The sequence below is a fragment of the Vicugna pacos genome, chromosome 34, assembly GCF_048564905.1.
Source record: "Vicugna pacos chromosome 34, VicPac4, whole genome shotgun sequence".
Taxonomy (NCBI): Eukaryota; Metazoa; Chordata; class Mammalia; order Artiodactyla; family Camelidae; genus Vicugna; species Vicugna pacos.
In genome coordinates this window covers 11195486-11221406 of record NC_133020.1, presented here as the reverse complement: position 1 = coordinate 11221406, position 25921 = coordinate 11195486, and the positions used below count along the sequence as shown (strand labels likewise).

The 25921-nt window shown below is 37.7% G+C and overlaps 1 pseudogene; it reads left to right on the top strand.

Moving 5' to 3' along the window:
• Window positions 1–10693: 10693 nt before the first annotated feature.
• LOC102527113 (uncharacterized) lies at window positions 10694–25245 on the top strand (annotated as a pseudogene).
• The last annotated feature ends 676 nt before the right edge of the window (window positions 25246–25921 follow it).

The following is a 25921-nucleotide window of genomic DNA, read 5'->3' as shown; positions in this document are numbered from 1 at the left end:
ATAGTCTATATGCACAGTACAATTTTAAGTTGTCCCAGACATGTGAATAATTATGTGCAGACCAAACTTCCATCTGGTCTATTGACAAGCCAAGTTTGATTTTAATACGCAAGCATCTAAGTGTGTATGTGTTGCTCTGTGCACACATGCTTATGATGGATATAAAAAGACATCTGGGAAAAAACTATCCATTCCCTGCAACTCCTGTCTTTTCCCTGTCTCTTGAGACAGGAAACAGTACATCTGAAATTCACAAGTTTTGTGAGAATCAGTTAATTCCTCCCATTGAAATTTTTAACAAGTTTTTTTTTAAGCAAATTGCTCTTGGGGGAGGAGAGGGCATTATCACTCAGTAATCTTCAGAAACTTGACATAGAATAAAATCTGACTAGTGTACCTCACTGACGACCACCACTGATTCTGATGATTTGGTCAAGTGGAGGTCCTCTTCCTCCTTTGACTAAAGCACACATAGATTGATGCCTTCCTCCTATTCCACCTACCAAATTCCTTCTCCAACCTCAAGATAAGGTCTGGACGCCACCTATTTTCTTAAACCTTCCCTGATTTCTGTGGAACACGCTCTCTGTTAGTACATACTGCTCTGTTATCTGTCTGTCTCTCCAAAGGACTATAAATTTCCTGATTTCAAGTATGGCATCTTTTTTCATGTCTATATAATTATTACATATATATCCATAAATACTATTACTACTACTATTACTACTGTTTTATTATTCTAAATTTGCAGAAATGAAAAATAAGGTATCTTCCCTTAAGGAGATGGTGAGCTCAAAGTCTAGCTGAAAAGATGGACAGAAAAAAAAATTAACAGTACTATTATAAGCACTCTGGCAGACATATATGTACGGTATTAATTGAGGCCATTCTCAGGAAGCGCAGGAAAGCATCCTAGAGAAGGTCGCCCCCAAACTGAGTATTAAAGAACAATTAGGCGTTAACCAGGTAAAGGATGGGTGATATTAGTGGGCTAGGCAGATGGGACAGCATGAAAGGTTTGGAGATGTGGAATAATACAGGCAGATGTAGAACTTGAATGCAAATTTTTGTTTATTTTTTGGGAGGGGGTAATTAAGCTTATTTATTTTTATTTATATTTTAATATAAGTACTGGGGATTGAACCCAGGACCTCATGCATGCTAAGCATGCACTCTACCACTGAGCTATACCCTCCCCCAACTGCAAATTTTGAGATTGGGAGGAGAAAAGTTGAGACTGGAGCAGAAGTCAGATACCAGGCCATTGAAAGCATCTTAACCTATGCAACCATGTATTTCCACTTGACCAGCTTTTTGCCGGTTTGTGCTGACACAACTAGAAATGATAATTCCTTTCATTCTTGTGTACCCTAATTTGAACAATAAATTATAAGGTCACTGTAATTTAAGACTATCTCCTATTTTTTTTCCCTGCAATATAAAACGGAGCCCTTGAGAGATGTTTCAAAACAGGTCAGATAAACCATTTAGAAAGACTAATTTGGCACCTGGCTGGAAGATAACATTCAAGGCTGAGGCCAGGAAAACTAGTGAGGAACCCCTGAAACAATCCAGATGAGAAGTGGTAAGGACCTGAGTGGTGGGCGTGGTAAATAGAACTGTAGAGAAGAAATCGTTTCCGGAAGTATTTAGGAGGCAAAATAACCTTCAATTGAGAAGAGTGAAGAAAAACAAGGAGAAAACAACTAGACATTAAACCTTATGCAGAAGAATAAATGCAAATAAGTGAAGACATAGAAGTGGAGAAAAGTGTAGAATGTGTTCTCTGATCAGGGAATAGCAAAAAATCAACAAAGTGTGAAATGTGTGTGGAAGTAACTGCAAAGTAACTCTGGCAGAGCTTCTTAAACACAGATAGCAGACAACTTTAGTGTCTTCTCTGTGCAATGTGAGGCTAGAGAGACACACAGGATAATCAGGAGCCTGTCTGGACCAAGCGTATCAGGCACGGTGCGGGCAGGCTGCCAAGTTCTGCAATGAAGTCCAGGTATCAGCTGCCCAGGAAGTCGGGTGCCAGCCCCAGCAAATCAGAACTAGAACCCAGTAAACAATGTGTTAATGAGGCTAAAGGTTGAGAACAGGATAAATGAGCTGAGGATGCAATAGGTAATCAGACTAAAGCACAGGAAGGAACAGGGTCAAGGACTCCCTACCCAGGCAGGGAACCACGGCGGAGGAAGTTGTCAAAAAGAGATGATCATTTGTGAATAGAAATGACAAATACGTGGTTGAAATGCTGTTCCAGGGGACAGAAGCTGGAAGAGTGAAGAGGCAAGACGCGGGCAGAGGTAAGGCAACATAACTGAATGTTTTCTCAGCGAGGTTACATTTTACCCAGAAAGGCAAACTGTCAAATGCTACCACGTAACAGATCTGTCTGCGGATCCACAAGCCATTTCATCCAAGAGCACTCTATGTAAGGGCAGATGGTTTTGCTAGGGCCCATGGTAATTTGATTTTTTTTAAGTGCAATGAGAGCCATTGCAAAATAAAATAACCAAAAAAGAAAAAATGAGATGATAAAATAAGTGTTGGTCGCTGTATAAGGTCCATGTGCTTTACAAGATATCTGGAATATTCTAACTTTTGGAATTAGTTTTTATTTTGTAGAGGCATATGTAAAAGCTCGACTTATTGTCACATATGACTGAATTTTTTCAGTGAAATAAGCTACATTAGTAAAAATTTCTCTCCTGGAAGAAAATTTTTTCTTGTGGGTGTCCTTACTGATTTATTTCATCAACCACCCTCATATTTTTCAGAAAGTTAGGATTCTGCGCCTCCTTAAAAAAAAAAAAAAACCCTGTCTTTAAAATGACTCTTCTTTTCAGTTATAGTCACAATTAATAATCAACAGAAGCAAATCGGGTGCTAAAAGCTGTGATGACACGAAGGTTGGAAATTTAAACTAATTTTCAGAGTGGTATCTGTCAGATAAAAGATAACACATCTCATCTTGAGATAGTTGCTTAAAACTAGGGTGTGCCATCACTACTTATTTATTTATTTATGTACTTTTAAAACTTTGTTTATATCTTATGTCATATACCCGGATGAGTGCTGGCAAAAATGGGACCTACCCTCTTATTGAACAGACATGACCTTAAAACAAAATGAGGGGAGAGTATAGCTCATGCTTAGCACCCTGGAGGTCCTGGGTTCAATCCCCAGTACCTCCTCTAAAAATAAATAAATAAATAAATAAATAAATAAATAAATAAATAAATAAATAAATAATAAACCTAATTACCTACCCCTTCCCCCAACCAAAACATTGTTCAGAGTAATCTGGAGATCCTTTGTTTCAGAGGTAACTCTCGGTGGATCTATGGTCAGGGAAGATTACACACAGTGAGTTGATACATGAAGGAGAAATAAAGACAATAGCTGTGAATAGGATCTGTAAAGAGCCCACATAATTAGTATTTGCCAAAGACAAGGCTCATTTTAAAATCTGGTTAATAGGATTTAAGCAAAGGAAGTTACTCTTTAATTCTGAGTTTTTATAAGTAACATAATTAATATGTCATTAAGGCCCATTGTTAGTTTTACTGGGAAATTATCTTTTCATTGCATCTGTCCAGGCTGAATACAATTCATTTTATTGTCTCCCATAACTCACCTCTCATGGTTTTATGAAAGCGTATGCAGCAGTTTCACCTCTGGCTCTACCCTGTGTTAGACTACATCACAGACCCATTTAAACAGTGATATTGATGATTTTAGAAATCACCACAAATGGTGCCAGGATCAGTGTCGTGAATGACTCAAGGGAGCCATACAAGCGAGTTTTATCAGCTTGAGGCTGAGGGATTTGATGAAGTAATAACAAACTAGCTCTGAATTGTCTTTCATTACCCTTTATCTCTCCTACAGAGAATATAATCTTATTCAAATTATAATGGCCTGTGTTATCAATGAGCTTTACTATTTATTTACCTGCATCCACACATGCAAATGCACATGCGTTCCGCTTTTTCAACCTACCTGTAATGAAAGTTCTCCACTATCAGAACTATACACAATCACAAATTACAAACCAGTCGCTGGTGGAATTTGCTTAGCATAAAAAAAACCCTACTCATTCTTCTAATATACTATCTTGATTAAAGGAATAAAATCCAATCATGAGGCTTGAAATACAGTAGATACTAAACGACTTTAAAACAAGATCATTATTTCAATGAGGAAGGAGTTCTGTTTCGTTTTTCTCTTGAGCAACTGAGGAAATTAAATTGTGCTGAGACTAACTTAGGTTAAGCAGAGAATGCATAAGGACTGGTACTCCTATCTGGCATAGAACACTCGGTATCTAGGTAAGTACTTTTGTTTTAGCTTAATTATCTTTATTTTTTTATGACAATGTTTTTATGTTTATGTAAGCTAGATAATTTCAAAGAGACTTCATACTCCATACCCATTTTATCCCCTTAACCAATCTGTAAAGTGGGGTAAGGATATAATAATGCATAGTCGACAAAGAGGAACTCCAATTCAGGGACATGTTCTGCTGTCACAGAAAGAGAATCAAGGCAAAAGTGTCCACTGGGCCATTTCCCTTTCATCTCTGCCTAGCCTGCTTTTTATCTTGAGAATAATTCCATCTTCCTTGTCTCTTTTAACCTATGCTAACAACTCAAAAAATGATTCTTACAATGAAGTTAATGGTGATCTGTAAACTAAACCCTTTTCTTAACCGATTCATTCACACAGTAAGTATTTACTGACTACTTGCTTTGTTCCAGATACTGTTCTAGGTACAGAGAATAATGCAGCGATGCTATAGACAAGAATTGCTACCTTCATACTATTATATTGCAGGTGATGAGCATGTAAATGCTATGAAAAAATATAAAATCATGTAAGGTGAAGAGAGGCTGCTAGGGATTGTTTATAATTTTAAAAAGTATAATAAGGTCGGCCTCAGTGAGATAGTTATGGATGCGAAGGAGAGGAAACAGCAAACCACTGCAGAGAAAATCAGGTATTTGTAATAATAACTTCAGTGGCTTACCGTTTTCTATTTCGCAAAATGTTCTTGATATGGTATCAGACTGATTTGATCCTATCAACAACCTTATGAAGTAGGCAGGGCAATGATGATGATCCCCGTCTTGGAGATGACAAAACACATTTGAAGATGTTGAGTGTCAAAAACAATACCTGTATTAATTTTCTTTTACCTGGCCATATTTTTACCTTTTAATTTAATATTCTGAGGGCAATGCACTGAAATACCTCTACTATGATCGTTTTTCAGCTCAGAACAGTGAGGCACAGAGAAACTGGTTCTAACAGCCAGTAACCCTCAGTACCAAGATTTGGGTCCATCGTCTTAACCACTTCATGCTATAAAATTCTTCTTTAAACTATCCCAAAAGATTATGAATGTTTCCTTTAAATTATTAGAATTATAATATTTCCTTTGAAAGGTTGTGAATGTTTCCAACACATCGCCCAAGTCTAGGGGGTGTCATTTGCATTATTCTGACATAACCAGAGAACATGATGTGAATACCTTCCCTTGGGCTGGACGGTAGGAAGGTCTCTGTTTTCTTGGGAATGCTTTGGACAACTTACATTTCCTTCCTAATTCTACTTTCTTCTGCTCTTTCTGACTGGTGAGTAGTCAAATACTTGTCCACATACTCTATCCTTCTTCCGCTCACCACTAAAAGAAGTGTTAGTAAAACTGTAAATATGCAACAAAATGAATATCTTAATTCTACAATGTTGATATTAAAATATGCACTGGAAATCCTGGATGTATACCTGGAGGAATAAGGAAGTCTTATCAAAATCGTAACACAAACATCAGTAGTAGTTGCTAAGAAAACTAGAGAAGTTTTCAACATGTGTATTTGTCTGTGTTTTAAAATGAATAACCAGAAACTTTTCTTTAAACATCATAAATATTAGTTATCAGAGAAATTGGATGGTGGGGTGGAGACTTAAACTTTCCCACATACTATGAAAGGCGGATGCTTTCCTTTTTGCCTTAGAGTGAAAAGAAAGATGGGAGATAGAAGGCACGTCATTAACTTGTAAGCTTCAGGGGTTTTCTTTGTTTGTTTGGTTGGGTTTTGTTTTATTTTGTTCTGTTTTTTGGTAAAATACTGTTTTATTCCATGGATGAACAAACCATGCGATGTTCTCACTTCCTTCCTACCAGACCTCATGGCCAGAGCTGGCATCCCCTTTCAGACCGAGTTGGCTTTTTTCCCCCCTTTTTTCTCTTTTTTTTTTAGCTTCAGGGGATTATATGCAATGACACGAAGCTCTGTACCCTATGCCCGGCATACAATGTTTGGGAAATGGCAGAAGTAAGTAACAATTCTCAGTGACCTATATTAGGGTTATTCAGATGTATTCTGCAGAGCACAAAAGTAGGATCTTAAGTGTTACAGAAACGAGATTTCTAGGAGATACATTTTTAAAACGCTTAAAGAGAGTTAGTCAAGTGTTGTTTCTGAAAGACTTCTTAGAAGTTTTAGTATACCAAAGTGAGTTGTAAGTATTCAAGAGGCAGTTATAGGTTGCAGTGTTAACTTGAACTCAAAATTACGTTTTCATAAAAAAAAAGAATGACATGGCTTGGAATTTACTTGGAATTGCTGATTATTCTGTTTAGTAATGAAAAGCAAATTAGCTCATCTCATTCTCCAGTTTGTAACGTAAAAAGAGTAACTAATGTGCTTATGATGGATGGAAGACAGGAAGAACTGATTTGTCAGGATTTTGATGTAAGGTATTGACAGTTCCTAGAGAGAAGATTCTCTATATTCAAATACAGATTAAATTAAATTGCTCTCGTCTTAGAAAACACTTTAGGTAGATTAAAACTATAGTTGAAGATTTTAAGATTATTTCCAAAAATAGATTTTAAATGGATCTTTTTATACCTAGATATATGTATTTCTTTCAGTTCTTCTTAGAATTAATTATTGTTTATGTATATTATTAAATTAAAAAGACTTGTGAAAAATCATTATTGGTTGCCAAAAGGATGTGTATGCTTTTAGGCTCTACTGTTTTATCTAAATGACAAATTTTTAGACCTGAGCTCATTCTAAGAATATATATCATTTTATAAGTAGCAGTTTTTCTCAAATGTAAGTAATGGTACCCAGGAAGAAGTAGCATCTGACGTTCTAATTTTGCATATTCAGGTGTATAAAGTAGTAGAACACATGAGACTAAAATTTGCTAGGCAGGTGTCTTCCTAAATCTAGGATATGTAACAAAATCCTGTAGACATGAGTATTAAATTTATTTCATAGATTTTTTTGAGTCTTGGAAATGAAGAGGATGATACCAAATAAATGAAAGATCAAATGACAAATAAATAAAAGATCAAATAAATAAAAGATCAAATAAACGAAAGATCAAATGAGGAGACCGTTACCTCCCACTTCCCACCTGGCCACGAGCGAGCCCGTGGCCCTCCTTCAGCTAATGCCCAGAGCAGATATCTTAAGGGACCTCTTCTTGTAGAACACTGGATGCGACCTCCAAAGTAATTAAAGATAAATGATGACACCTGGCAGAATATTAGAGGGGTTTAAGGTGGAAGGAAAATATGGTGAAAGAAAGGGGACTCCCTAGAGCTTGATCAAGCAGTTAAGACAAATGTAGCGTTTGGGAAAGTTTTAGGAATTCGCAAAATACATTTTATTGGAATATAACACTACTAAAGACAGGTGGATAAATCATTAGTGTGCAGAGAAATTAATCATCATAAGAGAACATAACCAGGCAGAGATATAGAAGATTACTGATGCCAGGGGGACCCCCTTGGACCCCTGCCAAATATGACTACCCTTCTTCATTCCAAAAGAAACATCATAAATTTTTTTTGTCTCCTTTTGTATCTTACATAAATAGATTCATAAACGATGCACTCCGCTTTCACTCGACATTTTGAGATTTTCCACGTCCTGCTATCACGCACTGACTGTACTGATCTGAATTTTTAAAAAATAACTGCAATTAGATATTGCAAGTCATAGAAACTAATATATGAAATTGACAACATTTTAAGACAAATATTCATTTGAATAAGGCAATGACTTTTTAAATTTCAAATCCAGAGTTGATAATTAGCAACTAAATGTCAGCCTTTGGCTTCCTACGTTAAACTGGACACAGAATAGGGATTAAATGTTTTCCTCATCAGGCTATCAACAAATGCCAAAGAATTACTCTGCTTTACACAAAATTATGGTAAATATTAAATATAATATCCCATGAACATAGGAATTTTCTCATGCAGATAGAAAGCATAACTATCACATAGAAAGAGTGGTTTTTCTGTACGATCTATAGAATCCCTTTAGTTTCTCAGCCTTTGAACCATGGGACCTTTTCAGAATCTGGGAATCACCTACGTTAGAAGACAACTCACTAGAAAACTTCCCACGTTTATATCCACAACATCCTGCCTTTCATTTCAGGGAGTCAGAGACCACATGAGGAAATTCACAGCTCTGTGAGGCCGAGATGAAGAACTTTAATTCCAAGTCGTATTTTGCAAATGTTTCTTTAGAAAATCATGGAAAACTGTTTGGAGCAAAGCTCTCATTCTTTTGTAGAGAGGGAAGTCACAGAGGTCTTTGTCATCTTTAAAAACATAATGATAAGTGGGCGGGGAATGTGCTTTTCTGGTAACTGAAATGAGGCCAAAGCGGCAGAATTGGTCCTGCCTTGGAGTAATCTCGGATTTGTCTCCTAGATCGTTGCAAATTCCCCTGTTCTACTCCAGTCCCCAGACACAGTGGATTGGGGTCCTCTCTCAATCTCTCCCTCCTTCTCTCTCTCTCCGATACACTATTCTAACATGTAATTTTTGGCATAAGTCTTCAGAAATTCATAGCATTTTTTCCTCATCTTATCACTGAATCATTTTGTGAAAACACCAACATCATTCAGGGTTTAGTTGGCAGCTAACAGGAACTGTGGTAGGTATTTCGTGCGGAAAGGTACTACAGGGCAGTTAAATGCTAACAAGAATCGATGTTTGAGCCTCTTTGAATAATTCCAAAATCACATCACAGAACTGACCGCTAAACTGCCTGTGACAAAATCAGAAAACGCCAGGAGAACACTGACCTTCCAAATTCTGACTTCGGGGTCACAAAACGTTCACCAGAATCAGGAGATCAGGGAGCTACATTGCAATGGCTGGTTTGGGGAACACACCACCTGCTGTGATCCAGGAATGAAGAGGCACCACCAGAAAAGCTGCAGGTTCTGCCATCCCAGCCAGGACTGATGCTCGGCCCCTCTCCTGACCTGTGACAGCTCTGAATTCAAGTCTTACGGGAGTACACATGATCAGTAGGACCTAGGTTACACCCAGAACTCTTGCCACAGGGTGGTCCTGCAAATGCAATCTTTAGCTTTTCAGGTCTGTCCTGAGAAAGGCCACAGGGAAGTGGAACAGGTGTAGATAAGATAATTTATTTTATGTGCCACAGGTGTCTGGCAGCTTTCAGTCATGGCTTCACGACCATCAGGACGTGCTTATCACAAGAACAGTAATATAACCTCAAAATAAACTTGCTTTAAGGCTATTCTTTTTCTTAAAAAAAAGATTGGTTACCTTGCGTTTAAGCATCAGGGCTATTATAGAACTCAAGCCATGGCTATTGAATCGTCTACAGTGAATAGCAGAGATTTCTCACAATATCTTGTTCTACTGAAATTATTTTGCATTAAATATTGTTACAAGTAAGAGAGCTTGAAACCTGTTAGGACTTACCTTTTATTAAGTTGTGTTTGTGCTCTGTTTACAGAGGAATTTTTCACTTCCTTAGCATTTTTGGTAATAGAAGGTGATTTGCACATTCCAGATGTCTGGAAAGACAAGATAATAAGCAGAACATTGTTTTTTCTGTATTTAATTAAGCACTATCCTTACAGAAGCTAAGAAGAGGATTGTATGATAAACGCTACAGATATTTTTTTAGGATGTACCTCTATAGTGCTCTGTAATAATAGTGTCACATAAGTATTTCCTGAAAGCAGACATTTTGCTTTTAGTATATAAAAACGAGAGATCAGAATTTTTTTTTTTATTCATTAGTTGAATTTCCAGGCAGCTCATGTAAGTGTCAGGCTGCTTCTGAACTCTAAAGAAAGGACACTCGAATTATTTCCTTTTTTTTTTGGTAATTTATGCATAATAAAAATAATTCTGGTTATAATCAATATCTAGAAAAGTCCTTGTAGACCAGCACAGTACAATATAGGGAAAAATAAGTTAGCAACTGAGGCAGTCATCGTACCTCAAACACGAGGTGTCAGACACATCCTTATATCTGTCGTTCATTAAGACTAGAAGAAAAACTCTTTGGTATGCTAAAGCAGAAATTTTTAGGGCATTTCTCTGTCAAAATGACCTTTATCCATGTAAGCCTTGTTAGTAGATGATAACACACTATTTGATACCCAAGCTTACTGAATGTTGAGTTCCACCCAGAAAACTAGGAAAAATGCCATTTTGAACAGCCTGAAACTACACATGTATAGGCATTGTTAAAGCAAGATTATAGACAATCATACAACAGACATAAAAAAATGTGTGGGATAATGGACCCTAAATGCATCCAGACCCTCAATGATTTTTAAAAAACAAAAACAAAAACAAAACTTTACATTCCTCAATGGCACAATGGCAGAAGAGACAGTGTCTTCATCGCCACCCCTGCTCCTCTCCACTCTGACTGTCAGCGATTATGCCGTTTCCAGCAGGAGGTGAGAGACCTGCATAGAAGACCTCTGACCCGTCAGCCTTGCCTTGGTGTCCGCGTCCCTCCTCTGGCAATTTCTAGTCTGTTTCACGCTGAGACTCTTTGATCTTTGTGTGTCTGTGTCCGAGTGTCAGTGGGAGAGGGAGTGTCAGAAAGTGGTGGGGAGAACAAAACCTTTTTCTTTCCAGAGTTGTCATAATTTTTCTCCACCGCTCCTTACCACTACCAGAACCTATCAGCAGCCACTACTAGGGAGCAAGGATACAAGCCTGGGTTGAAATTCAGGCTCCAATGCTTTCTAATTCCATCCCCTGGGACCCGTCCCAGCATCTGTGAGCGTCAGGAAGGCTATGTATCCTTAAATACAGAAATGCTATCTTAAAAGCTATTGTAAGAATTACGTAACTGCATGTAATATCCACTCCCCACCAAAAAAAAAAAAAAAAAAAAAAAAGCCAAGCCTCAAGATCCACAGAGAGCAGATTCTCAATTCGTGTTAGGTCCTTTCTTTCTTGCACCAGCGCTCACAACCCTGTATTCTCTCTCCCCCTAGTGGCAGACCTCCCATACATATTATTTGCATAAATTATTCATCCCAAACACTGTTTTGCTTGCAAGAATCCACCCAAAAGGTCAAAAGATAAGACAACATTGTGTCCAAATTAAACACTGTGGAAAACAAACACAACGCAGACCTTCTAGAAATAAAAAGAACACGAATACTAAATGGACTACTTCTTTTAGCCAGAAAAGAAGATTTAAAAAATGAGAAAATACAAACAACATAATTACAGAGAGAGAAGAGCACATACTGCTTGCCCAGCCTGGGTGTAGTTTTTGGCTCTGGTTGTCACAATTACAAGTTAAGTAGCATCATATTGCTCATGCTTAATTTACTTCTGGGCTGTTTAAAGGGACCAGCTCTCCGTGTGTTTTATTTTTGTGTGGATGCATCTGGTGACACTGCCTCCATCTTAGGGTCAGACTGCAGAACTTGATGACGATTGTGGATTCCGTCCCCTGCTTGGAGATAAGACTGCTCTCTGAGAAAGTTTTGTTTCTGTATTGCAAAAATCTCCTGTAATTTCAAACATTGCAAAACTATATTTTTTCATTATAGCCTGATTTATTTCTGCTAGTGTACTTTCACTGGTCACGTTTTAAGGGTTGGACACAAGGTAACTTCTTTGTTCTCATTGTAGGTAAGGTTGACAGTGTTATCTAGTCACCCATGGAGGCATTTTATTTTTATCTCACTAACAAACCAAAAACAAAATTTGAGAAATTTCTAATGAGTGTGAATGGCTTAAAATTTTCATTTAATTATAAGTCAAAAGTTCAATTCTATTCAAGAGAATAAATTTTTACCTGAATATATTTTTGAGGGATAAAGAAATCTTTATAGCACTTTCTATATCTATATCTATGTTCAAATATCTCTTAAACACCCTGAAAAATTCCTATTGAATAAAGGTTTCTTAAAAAAATTGCTAGGAGATAATTAATATTGGAGTTACAGAATTAGCTATTTGGTGGTGATTTTAGTCCCATTTTCCTCCTTTTTAACTTTGCTTATCTTTGTTTGTTGTCTTTTTACAGATAAGAAACATTCAGGTCAGCCACATCAATAGGTTTTATTACAAAAAAACAGATGTTATCATCACCAATTCTGTCAGTTTAATTAGGAATATTGAAATGCGCTATATCCCTGTTAAGTGTAAGATGATGGAAAATAGCTTGTTTTCCAAGTTCTTCAAATTCTTCTACAGCTACTACTTCAAAAAAAAGAATCACTTTTCACATTTTAATGGGAGCAGAGGAGCAACCAAATTCTAACCTTTAAAAAAATGTTTAAACAAATAATCTGGAGTGTTTTAGTAAGTAAGGTCTGATCGCAGGGAACATTAACCCTACAGATCACGGTGCTCTGTTAGAGGCGTAAGCTCACAAAGAGGATCCTTAACAAGCCCACTTCGCTAGGTTCCTCCTGTCCGTGCAGCTCGTTCGTACTCCAGTGATCTACGATGACGCGCACTTCCTGGAACAGGTCCTCCACCTACATTCTTTGAGGCAGTTACAGGACAAGTCAAAGTTTCTTCCTGAATCTTTGGGGCCTTAAAAGTAATCAGCCTAATGTGGGGAGGGTTAGCTCAAGTGGTAGAGTGCATGCTTAGAATGCATGAGGTCCTGGGTTCAATCCCTAGTACCTCCTCTAAAATTAGATTAAACCTAGTTACCCCTCCCAACCCTACCAAAATAAAATGCTACTAATAATTAAATGACAAACAAATACAATACTTTTAAAACCAGCCTAAATTAATTATCATGCCAATGAGACGCCATTTAGGGCAGCAAATTTTGCTCCCTTAAAACTCTGTCCTTCCAAGTAATGGCAGCCACTTGGCAATACTGAGGTCATCTAAAGAATGGGCTTCAGAGGGAAGGCACACTCTTTTGTTCGTGATTTTGCAACTTTTTAATAGATATTTGAAAGATCTCTTCATGGTACTTCTGATTCTCAGCTATATTTTGATTTAGTGAAGTTGTTAAACAGAAACATTTTGAATGATTTAAAATGCCTCTTAGAAAACACAGTCCAAAAGGCAAAGAATCTACACGTATATACAGAAAAACTGCTTTACCAGTATTTAGATTAAGTGCATATTTCAGAGCATCTCATTAATAGTCTCCTTAGTTAAAGTTAAATCTTGTTCATTGAGCATATGTTTTTCCCAGTATGTACTGGGGTGTATGTGTGTAAGACGAGATCCAATTTGGAAGAGACCAACACATTCTATTCTAAATATTCTTCTAATTATCTGTTGTTGTCTTAAATTGGAAAACAAGTAATTGAATGAGATGAAGCCACTGAAGCTACGGGAGTGATACAGAACCAATTGGCAAATAAGAAAAAGACTTTTGCTTAAGTGCAGAATATGTCTGATTGTCTTGGCTTCCTGAGTATAAGAAATGGCAAATTAAGGTTTGAAATGATCAGAGACACAGTATATATGAAACAGTAAAATGCTGACATAGACACAAAAATAGAGGCTCACCCACACATTCATGCACAGACAAAAATCATCATACACAAAATTGGCACAAACAAAACCATATAAAAATCTATTTCTATTCCATAGAAAATTTGTCCAAAATGTCTCCTAACTTCCCAACAGGAAAATTAGCCTTTCTTATGAAGTGTGGCATTAAAACTGTGCCCAAGGAGAGCAATCCATGTTGCGAGAATGTCGCATCTGGATTCTGTTCCCTCATGAATAAAGGCATTGCATTAACATGTCAGAGTTGGGGACTGTGACTAGAGACCAGGAATTCATTTTTCCAGCTTCAAATGCTAGTTAAGAATATTAACTTCAAATTCTTATTAGTAAAATTCTGCAATTAATTGTATTCTAGTGATTGATGGTTACCATACAATTTAGCCCACTGAAGGATGCCAATAGCTAGTTAAGACATGTCCCCCACTATAATATTTTTAAAACTAGTTTCTGATTTGTTCCATTGACATACTCAGACAGCCTGACAAAATAGTTGATAATGAGAGTGTCCAGTGCCCGTACAATCTGGAACTTTTCAGCATCCAAAGTAAAGAAATACCTTCCCAAATGGTATCTAGTAAGGCTCAAGTAAGACAACAATTTACTATAAGTAAAATTACACTGATGGAACTTGATAAAAAAGACAGCCCAGAGGGAAATTCCTCTACAATAGTCAACAAGAGGATTTGGAAATCCAAAAGACTTAAGTCCTAATTGCTGCTTCACTTCTTGCCACATAAATTAAGTGATTTTTCCCCCTTAGAACAAGAGTACTCATTCTGAGCCTCAGTATCTTGATCTCTCAAACGAGAATAATAACACTAACACATGTTCATTATTTTATATTTAGTACAAGGTAGTGTGAGTGAACACAGATGTGAGTATAATCCAGAAATTTTGGAGTTTAATTTTCACACCTGAGTATCATTCACTTTTCTGAAGTGCATGCAAACCTCCTGTGTTCCCTTCTGAGATAAATAAGGGTGAGCTATGCACCTGCGTTTGGAACCTGGGAGAGGCAGAAAATCCTCACTCTTCTGCAAAGATGCTCTTGGGAAGAATCAGAAATGGCCCAGGTCAAGGCAATGTTATTGAGTCTGTTGACTGCCTCAGTGCTTGGTTACAGTGACTGATAGCAAGATGGAAGTATGATCTGTTGTAGTTACACTCAAGGTGTTTCTATCCTGTATAATGTTGGAGCATTCTGCATACGTAGTTCCTGAAGAACTGTGACCTGAAGTAAAAACGTGACATGCAGGGACCAGTAGAAAAGTCAGAAAGGACATAACGAGTACTGACATAACAGATGACAACAGAACATCGGAAGCTACTCTTGGAAGAGAAAAATCCAAGCAGAGAGATTGTTCTTGGATGCTTCTCAACATGCATTTCCCCTTTATGTCTTCTGAATAAGGCTCTGAATTTCCAGAGGGTGTCCCCTGGCTAGCCTGTTATTGGATGTATGCCAAAGGCCCTACGCTGCAGTGAGGGGTGCAGGAATGGTCGCTTTAGCCATAAGCACCTGTTCTGCTTCAAGCCAGACAAAGGAAAAGTCAAGACTTGTTGTTGATAAAGGAGAGAAGTCATCTCTTTCTCTGTGAAGGAGGAAGCCTTTAGCCCCTGGATTGACAGGAGTCATCTTGCTACCATTAAAATGAAGCCAGTGCAAAATAGAGAGCAAAGCTGAGATGCACAACAAAAGCCTCATTCATGAGTCTCTGCTCCTTGGTTTTGCATGTGAACCGTTCCCAGTGTGAGATGCATTTGTCTGCATCTTGCTACTGAAACGATCATAACAGATGCACGAGGGTAATAAACCTGCCACCAAACTTCGACACTTCATGATGTCATCTCATGAAATCAGACTAATTAATGACCAGTTTAAGAATGGTTATTATAAGCAAAACCTGTGAGGTAGAGAAATATATTCAGAACCGGAAAAAAACAATATGCAAGGATGGAGGAGGAGAAGAGCAATGGAAACTTGCAGACAAAGTAAAAACTCAGAACTGACTGTGAGCACATCGATGTCCCTTGTAGCAGTGTTCACAATAGCCCCGAAGTGGTAGGCACCTAAATGTCCACTGCCAGATGAATGCATAAAGAAAACATAGTCTCTACTCATTACCAGGTGTTATTCAGCCTTAATAAAAGAAGAAGAAAATCCTGCCAGATGCTCCAACATAGAGGAACCCCGAGGGTATTATGTTAAGTGAAATAAGCTGATCACAAAAAGACAAATACTATGAGTTCACTTGTCCTCTGTTGAATTATCTTTTGCATCTTTGTCAAAAATCAATTGAGCATATTTTGGGCCTGAGCTCTCTGCAGTCAGTAGTCCTTCGGTGCTGGTGGGGGACTTGTTCCAGGAAAACCCCCCACAGCCCTCATACGTCAAAATCCTTAGACAGTCAAGTCCCTTTTATAAATTGTCTAGTCCAGTGGTCCCTCCATGTCTGTGGATGCAGAACGCACAGGTACCAAGGGCTGAATGTGTAAGGCCCCATTGCATCTCTCCCTCGGCCAAGACCACACCGTCTTGATTACCGCAGCTAATTAGTAAGACAACTTGAGACAGGGTGATTCTTTTCACTTTATTCCTCTTTTTCAAAATTGTTTTGGCTCTTCCAGAGTCTCTCTTCCAATACAAATTTACACAAACTTATCTGTGTCTACAAAACATTCTTGCTGAGATTCCAACAGGAATTTTTAGTCTATAAATCACTGTAAGAGAATTGACATCTTTACCACGTTGTCTTCCAATCCGTAAACATAACATTGAGCACTTTTAATGCCTTTCAGTAGGCAGAAATTTATTATAATCTATACAAATAAAACAAATATTGTTACTGAAGGGCATTTTAGTTCCATAATTTATATCTTCAATCCACTTGTCACCTTGTCATAAGAAAAATCTCCTAAAGTGCCAACCTACCATTTTTACAGTTCTGTTTAACCCTTCCTGTGTGAATAAATACATTTATTTTTTAGCTCAGTTGTATTATGATTTTTATGAGCATTTTCTTGCCACACACAAATAGTGTTGAATACTAGAAACTTCTCTGAAGGCAATTTCCACTTTATTCTTTTCAAGAAACATTTGTTATGAGCAAGGTAGTATGGAAGCTATACAGGATTACTCTTTGTAATATGGCATCAAATTATTCTATTGTCTACCCTGAATGCTCTACTAATATTTAGAAATCATATATCCTCAATATAATTTAATTACACATAAATAGGAGTGCTAATCTTAATTTATTACAGAAAATGTGACAAAGTTTTGCGTTTGTCAAATTTACTTTTAAGAGTAATTATGTAAAACATAAAAAGAAAATTACTTTAGAAATAAAATTTGGCATATTTCTGAATATAACATTTAATTCACTCATGTGATAACATATTAATAGCTATTGTATGTATTCTTAAAATACATAGAGAAATTTAATGAAATGTGAAAAAAGCCAAGAAACTGAATAAGACTAGTAAAATAGATTTATTATATGACTAGCTCTCGGTGTCCTTAAGGAGAAACTTATAGAGATAAAAATTATTTCATTATCACTAAACTTATGCATCCTTAGGATATTTAACTAAATTTAATATAGTAGCCTAAAAACCTGTCAAAATATGTGTTTTGATTCAAGCACAGAGCATTATTCGTGACATTTTTGAAAGTCCAATATTTTTCACATTATTCCAAAGGATAAAAAAAAGTGACATCTTCCCCTTCGCACTACATTTAGTGGCTGCCATTGTTGCATTAGAGCATAAATTATTTACAGTTAGAACACAGACGGAAGTATTTTTGGCTGCTGAACATGCACATGTATATGTGTGTGTGAATGTATGGAGATATTTTAAATTTGCTTTCTAGTATATGCTGTTAGGATATTCTACTGAGAAGGAAAAAGGAATGAGGTCTGTTGTGGGCACTGGCAAAAGACAATGTTAACCCATGTTTCCAGCCCCAGTATTGAGGCTAATATCAAATAGCTTGAAATCCGCAACAGCATTAGCCATCTTGAGGAATAAGTAAGTTTCAGATCTAAACTTGAATTATGATTTGATTACAATAATTGTGTTGCCCTCCCCATATCAAGATGTTATTTTCTCAAAGAAAGGATAGGCTCTGTTGGCCAGAAAAGAGATATAATTTCCATTATATTTCTGTATTTGACCTTTAGGTTATTGACAGGTATTCTGCTTCATTTCTGAGCCATGGAGAATTTTTTTATTATGCCTTTAATAAATTTTACTATAATCAGAGACTATGCCCTACATGAGTTAAATTCTTTTAATTTTTGTGACACAGCATGTAGTTGATTTGGGGAAGTACTACATACGCTCTTAAAAAGAAGCCACACACCGTCTGTGGAGGAGGCACTGTCCAATATTTGCCTAACAAGTTAAATTTCTTAATGTTGTTCAAGTCTACTATTTATTTTCTCACTTCGTGTTTGCTTTTTTGAGTCTTCCATTTTGACTGTACATTTGTGCCTTTTCATTATTTCTGGCAGTTTTTATTCTTTATGTTTTGAAATTGTGTTACCAATATATGCAGACTTAGGGCGCTGATCTTTTTATTGTTATGCAAAGTCCCTTTTTAGCTCTACTAATCCTTCTTAAGTCTACTTAGTCCACTGTTTGGCTTACTTCTCATTACTGCTTTCATGATTTTTTGTTTTCCGCCTCCTTATTTCAGCCACTCTGTGGTCTTAGGTTCAATAAAGATCACTTGTGAGCAGCATATAGTTGATTTTTGTTTATGAAGTCTCACAACCTACATCTTTTACTTTGAGATCTTCAGTTTTCCTGCCATTCTTAGCCTTGTACTCCATGCAGCCGCAACACTTGGCAAGCATCCTGAAGGAAAATTAGCAATTTACTAGTTTCTCTAAATTTACACCCCTAAGTTTTTGGTTTTCTCCATCTTTTCTCAGTAACCTTCTCTTGGACTTTGTATTGAACTTCCAGCTTCTTCAAGTACCTGGGTTTAGCAAATGCCCCCTGGTTGAAGTGTTGCAGAAGTCACCTTTTATCTCTAAGCTTTTTCTCCCAGAACTTTCTCTCGTTCGTTTGACCCCAGCAACCCTCCATTTCCTTCAAACAGTTTTTTTCCTTGTATTTTAACTGTTTTATGCGTTTTAATTTTATTTATTTTATTGTATGTATTTTATTTATATTTAACTATACTAGATGGGAATACTCATCTGCTGATAACTACTCTATCTCAGTCAGAGCTGAACGTTCCCACAGTAGAAATTTGAGATATATTTGCAACTTTACAATGTAAGAAGTTAATTATTTTCTTTAATCTTCTTCTGAAAAAGTCATACTCTTTTCTAGCATTTTAGTTCTGTTTTGAACTTTTATCTATTCAATTGACATTGTTACTGTTTCACACTGTCATTATTTGTCTAGATTCAACTACACTTATAATAAATCTGATGCATTCCTGTTACATCTTGGACTTTCCTTCTGAGATTATTTTTGTTTCTTGTATGTATATCTCATGGATAATAAACATGAATCATAAGTAAGTCTGCTGTGTAACTGCCTGAGTTCCTAGGTGCTACTCTGTTTAATTTTGAAATCTAAATGAAAAACAGACAATTGTTAAAAAAAAAAAAGAATGAATGTAAGCTCCCAAAGATAGTTTTTGAACAAAGAAAAAGTTATATTCAAATTTATAAGTATTATTTATGTATTTTGTCTGAGAGCTTTTCTGCTAGTTTGCAGCTTTGAGACTCCATGAAATTAGAAGTGTTATTTCTTCTCATCTTTTTGTGAAACCAAAGCTAACGATGCTGCTTTTTAAAGTGCTGCTGGAGGAGGGTATAGCTCAGGGGTAGAATGTGTGCTTTAAATGCATGAGGTCTTGGATTCAGTCCCCAGTACCTCCACTAAAAAATAAATAAAACCTAAAAAAATAAATAAATAAAGTGCTGCCTAATCTATGTTAATCAAGTGCAGATTATTATGAGAGCTATAATAATCACAGAGAAATTGATAATGACTTGAATCAGTGTCTGGCTTGTTAATTGTAAAGCTTTAACCATGAAAGAAATTATTTAACATCTGCACTTCACTAGTTATGATGTTTTATTAGAATTAATAATTAACGGTTCTTATGATACATAGCACAGGATATAAAACATCATTGGGTTTATAGTAAAACAGTGATATCACATGTTAATCTAACCAGGTAAAGGCTTAGAAATCATGTTTTATTTTTTCCATGTTTATATATTTAAATTATTTTATTGACAATACTATAGTGATAGAAGTTTTGTGACTAATACAGTCAAATATTCAAATACAGTTGACCACCGAACAACACGGGTTTGAACTGAGCAGGTCCTCTCATACACGGGTCTTTTCAATAAATACATACTACAGTATTACATGATCCATGATTGGTTAAACCCATGGATGGGGAAACTTGGAAATGGAGAGCCAAAGGTAAAGTTACACGTGGATAATTTGAATTCACAAGGGGTTGACACCTCTAACCCTTAACATTGTCCAAGGGTCAACTGTATCATCATCTTCTACAGATAAGATTTACTGGAAGAAATTGTATCTCAATTCTACCAGCTTAAACATATGCAAAGGTAGACCTATTAATAGTGTCTTTTGTTGTATTTTTCACTATTTCTAAGGATACAATAAATTTTAAATTAGAAGAATTTGTTACAGTTACATTGTGAGATGTTTTGACAACTAAAGTATATTTCCATGGCAATTCTCAATGCTTCTGTAAATATGTGGTCAATTTATCTAACCCTTCACTAAGGGATACTCAATTACCCAAGATGGTACAGTCTATTTTGAAAATCACCCCAAAATAACACTAATAAATGCGGTGAATAGGGTGAGGTATTTTAATTTAAGCACTGTTTTACAAGATGGGCATTTTCTATCACCAGGCTAGTAGGTTATCAATGTCAACTTAAATTTTCTGTATCTACTTTATACAAATACTGTTCTCTACTTGAATAATTCTGAAATTCCATTCTCTTCAATAAATGAGTTTTGAGTACTTATTATTTTCTTAGGCTATGCCTGTAAATGTCCTCCACCACTATGGTTTCACAATATTATTATGGACAAAAATACGTCTATCAAAGATTAATTTTTCCATACCTATGTTTATAAAATCTAAATATATCCACAATGAGATAAAAGCAGCATAATGAACTAGAAATACTTCATGTATTAAGAGACAGCTGTAAAACAGCCCAGGTGGTAAGAAGGAAAGAACTGACCCCTAATACTACAGGGAATGAGAAGCGTGAAAGGAACTTATTTGGCTAGAGTATGCTGGGAATGTTTATGGAAGAAAGGGAAATTGAGTGGCGTTATTAGGCACCGAGGTTACTCTTAACATAAGAGATGTTAAGTGATGCTGAGAATTTGTCTTCATTAATTCTAAGAAAATGATATCGCCAAGTTCACATCAGGTTACCAAACCGAAATCAGGTTTAACCCACAATTTGAAACCAGGATCATAAAAATGCCATTCTCTCAAATACATGTCTGCAAAAATAAATAATCATAGATGAGCTCAGTCACGTATACAAATCTTCCCAGAGGTGTATACCTACGAGATAATTCCTGGACAGTACATTGATACAGGGGGCTACAGAATCCTCACGTGATTCCATGATGCTTCTCTAAAAATGAAGATATTAACAGCGTCTTTCCAAAAGCAATTATTTTCCCTACCATTTCACGACTAGGTCACGGCAACTACCCTCTAACTCTGGTTCCCCTGATTCTGCTCTTTCCTTCACTTTGCCCTTTTTTTTTTTTTACATTGCAAGTAGAATAATATTTTTGAAACACAAACATGCACACGTTGCTCCCGTGCCCAACAGCTACCTGTTACGTTCAGCGTTCGTTAACCCCAGAGCCCTCATCACCACGCCTAAGCCATTCTTAATCTGTCTCCTGCTTGTCACACCGGCTTCATTTCTTGAATCCTTCTTGAACAAAACGCTTTACAAGCTTGAGTGTGCCAAGAAGTACTAAAAAGTCTATCCAAACTGCTTCTTAGCACATGCGCACAGATTTTCACTTCGTTAATCCAGGGTGGGGCTCAGGACTCTGCACTTTAAATCTCACTTTACCTCCTCCACCACCCCCCCCCAGAAGATTCCGATAGAGGGAACAGGACTGCAGAAACCTTGGTTTGTGTTGTATTAAACCCCAAAGGCTTTTTTCAGCATTTTTTTTTTTTTTGCCCAACTGCCTCATTTTTTTAACTCATCTCTGAGTCGCAGTTCTTTGAGGAAGCAGTAAAATGCAGAGTGTCTTTGATTTTAATTCTATGCAGAAAAGCAAACTTCTGGTATTAATTTGGCCTCGAACACAGGTTTTCCTATTGAGAAGCTAACTCACTGAGTAGTTACAAGTTACTACATTGCTCAGCTTACGTTAATACGTAGCTACCCTAGTGTACGAACTTGGTCATCATGAATAAAATGCTCCTGAAATCTGAACACTACCAGGCAAAGCAGTAAAACTGAGATGATGAATATTTACAAATGAAGAGTCGATCCTGAAATAGAATATATCTTGTGAAGTTGTCACCTAAACACAAGGGACACACACCTCTCTCAGGTTCGGCTTATCTTCAACAACAGCTGGGATAAAACAAGACTTGTTTTCTCTTTGCCACCAGCGGTTTTGTAACTTCTGTAATAAGAGTGTCATTTCTATTTACTGAAATGCTCAGCCATTTCATTTAAGAAAAAAAGTGAGATTTAATGTTATTTATTGTTATTTTTTCACCATTTACAACAAGAGGAATCACTTGGATGCTCTTAATTTTATTTAAGTTAAAATTTTACTTCTTGATCTGTGTGTTCATTTTCCCTCTGGTCATAAGTAATTTTATAGCCAGATATGAGTGTATGTGTGCACGCCCGCATGTGTGTCTGTTAGAGAGAGAATTTGTATCTGTGTGATTTATTTTTTTAAACTCTTCCCAGTAAAATCAATAAGATTTTGCCTTTTTTTTCCCCCTTCCCACATTTGACAGATAGAAACATGAAGATAAGAATCATGATAGGCTGTTGAATAGTTTATCTGTTTGTAGTTTAGCTTCAAATATATGACTCTAAATTTCAGAATAGATACATCACTTGGTGTAGTTCAGATAATTGATTCATAAGTCAGCTACATCAGGCAGGTTTTGATGGTATCTTTATAAATAGGCCGGAGCTTTCAAATGCCTGATCGTATCTCTCATGCTGACATGAAAGGCATTTAGAGGTTGGAATATGCTACCAGTACAACGTGTATTTTAGATACAGTTCATGAGGCCTATTAGTTTCCTATAGCACAAGTAACAAAATATCATTGAAATGTAATAAATTGAATAGTAATACAAGAAAGGCTTTTATAATTGTGTTTTAAAGGAGCAATGGGAGATATGACTTCAACATTAGATGTTTAGAAATAAAAACACAAGCAATTTTAGTATGTTTGAAACAAAAGCAAGCATCATAATAATAATAAAAAAAGAGGATTAAAAAGTCCAGAGACATAGCCCCTGGTGCCTACTGCTGAGATGGTTTCTCATCCATATGTGAGTCAGATGGAGCCTGCCTTTGCAAAGTGCACTCACTCAATCTGTCTTCATAATTCAGATGCGTACACACACATCCTTTATCCTAAAATTAGGTAAAGGATTAGGAATTTGCATAGTGAGATATTTGTCAGACGACTGTAAACACAAGATTCTGAGATAGAAGTAGTATATTAGAAAAATTTATTTGTCAATTCTAACCAGATCCTCCATACACTTTGAAATTTCCTCATTTTTCGCAGCTACTGAGGCCAAGCATTAAACACCACCCTTTATGCATCATGTCCCCCTGATTGCTGTCCTATCATGACTTTCAGGTCAGTTCTCATGTAGGTAGAGAATTTTTTTTTTTTTGATCACCATGAAATACTTCATTCTAGGTGTTGTTCCCTCACTCCACTTGACCACAAAAATGTGCATACATCCCTGCGATCCTAGGTGGTATCTACATCCATTTGGAGAAAAATCACACGATGTCACCCCCAAATATGCCACTTTGGCATATTGAGTATTTTGACTTCAAGGCACTTAAACCGGAGGTGAAGGACAGGCACTCTGACCCTTCTTTTTCTTCCAAAAATTTTCTCAGCAAATATTATTGAAAATTCTTCAGGGGTTAGGTGGGTAGGGTATAGTTCAGTGTTAGAGTGCATGCTTAGCATGCACAAGGTCCTGGGTTCAGTGCCCAGTACCTCCATTAAAAAATACAGCAGGAACACACTGGGGAGAAACCCTTCAACTGCCCAAATTTGGACAGTGTTACTTTCCAAAAGAAAACGTCTTAAAGCATGAAGCTCAGAATTGTCTGAACCAGTGGGAACAAGACTTCGCGCGCCGGCTGTGCCAGGAGACCTACCGCCGGAGGATGGAGCTGCGGGTGCCCTTGGCGTCCCACACGCGGGAGATGCCCTTCAGGCGTTCCCGCTGCCCGCGGCAGTTCATGACGAAGTTCACCCAGAGCCACAGGGAGAAGCTGCATGGAGCCCCCAGACCCCAGGCCTGTTCCACCTGTGCCAAATGCTTCCGGTCCCACAGGGAGCTGCAGCTGCGCCAGGCGTTTAAGCACCGTGGGGCGTTCGGCCGTGCGCCGCGGAAACGCCCGCAGATGCGCATGAAGCCCAAGGACAGGAGGGCGGGGCCCGTCCGGGAGCTCTGCAGCCACGCCTTTCCCCGGATGGCCGAGCGCAACGTGCACCTGAGCACGCACAGGGCCAGCAGCCCTTCCAGTGCCACCTCTGTGGCAAGACCCGCCTTCTGCACCCAAGACCGCCTGGATAAGCACAGGGACACCCATACCGGTGAAAAGCGTGCAGCTGTGAGTTCTGCCCTCCAGGCAGCACCGAGAAGGGGCCCTGCTGAGAGGATGTGGCCAGCTGCCACCAGGATGGACCCACTTCTGCCAGATCTGTGGGAAGAACTTCAAAGCCGTGGACCAGCTGCATGTGCACGTCGGACCACACAGGGGGGTGAAGTTCAGCTGCACTGAGTGTTGCTCCAAGTGCTCCCAGGAGGCCCACCTACAGAGGCACATGGCGATCCATGACCAGCTGCAGAACTGCAACCCACCGCAGTGCAAGCTCTGGACCCTGGTCACTGAAGACCGGACGTTGCTGGTGGTGGTCGTGATGGTGGTTGCACCCTGGCCACTGCGGAGCTGGAGGCGGGCTTGGCTGATGTGGTGAAGTCGCTGATCCAGGACGTCCTGGACTCCCAGCTCTCTGCCCAGGGTCTGTGTGCAGAGGAGAGCTGTGCCAGCCCAGGCATCCTGCAGCCCCTGCTCACCCTCACCGCTGCCACCTCTGAGAGCCGCCGCATGTAGCTCCCCCTGCCCACTGCAGCCCACAAGGTCCGAGTAAATCACATGGCTTCAGACTTGAAAAAAAATATTTTTTTTTTCTTGAATGGTTTACTCTTGATCGCCTTCAGATCTTTGCTCAAAAGATCTTCTCAAGAAGTCTGTACCTTTCTTCCGTTTAAAATACCCCTCTTTCTCCCAGTCGTATGGCGTGACTGTCCTTGGCTGCTTTTCTCTGTGGTCCTTGCCACTCAACATTATCTAACACCCTGTATAACTTACATTTTATCATTGTCTCGTCCCATTAAAATGTAAGCTATATGAAGGTATGGCTCTCAATATATTTTGTTTGCTCCTCTACCTCCAAAGCTTAGGACAAAACCAAACCTGTAACATACTATGGATACCGTTCATTGTTTTATTTGTTTTTTAAAAGAACGTACACATTTTATGTTTTAAGTGCAAAGATAAGAATGAAAGAAACACACCAAACTAGTAATACTGAATGCTCTGGGAGTGATCCTTTGAGAATGATACAGGAGAACTAGCAGCGTTTTTGTTCTCTATACTTTGATTTTTGAATAGTTTCTACTTATTAACAGCATGTATTTCTGTGATAAAAGACTGTTATTATACAACTAACCATATAATATGCAATCAGATATTTTGGTCAATAAGTATATTATGGGCTCCAACTATG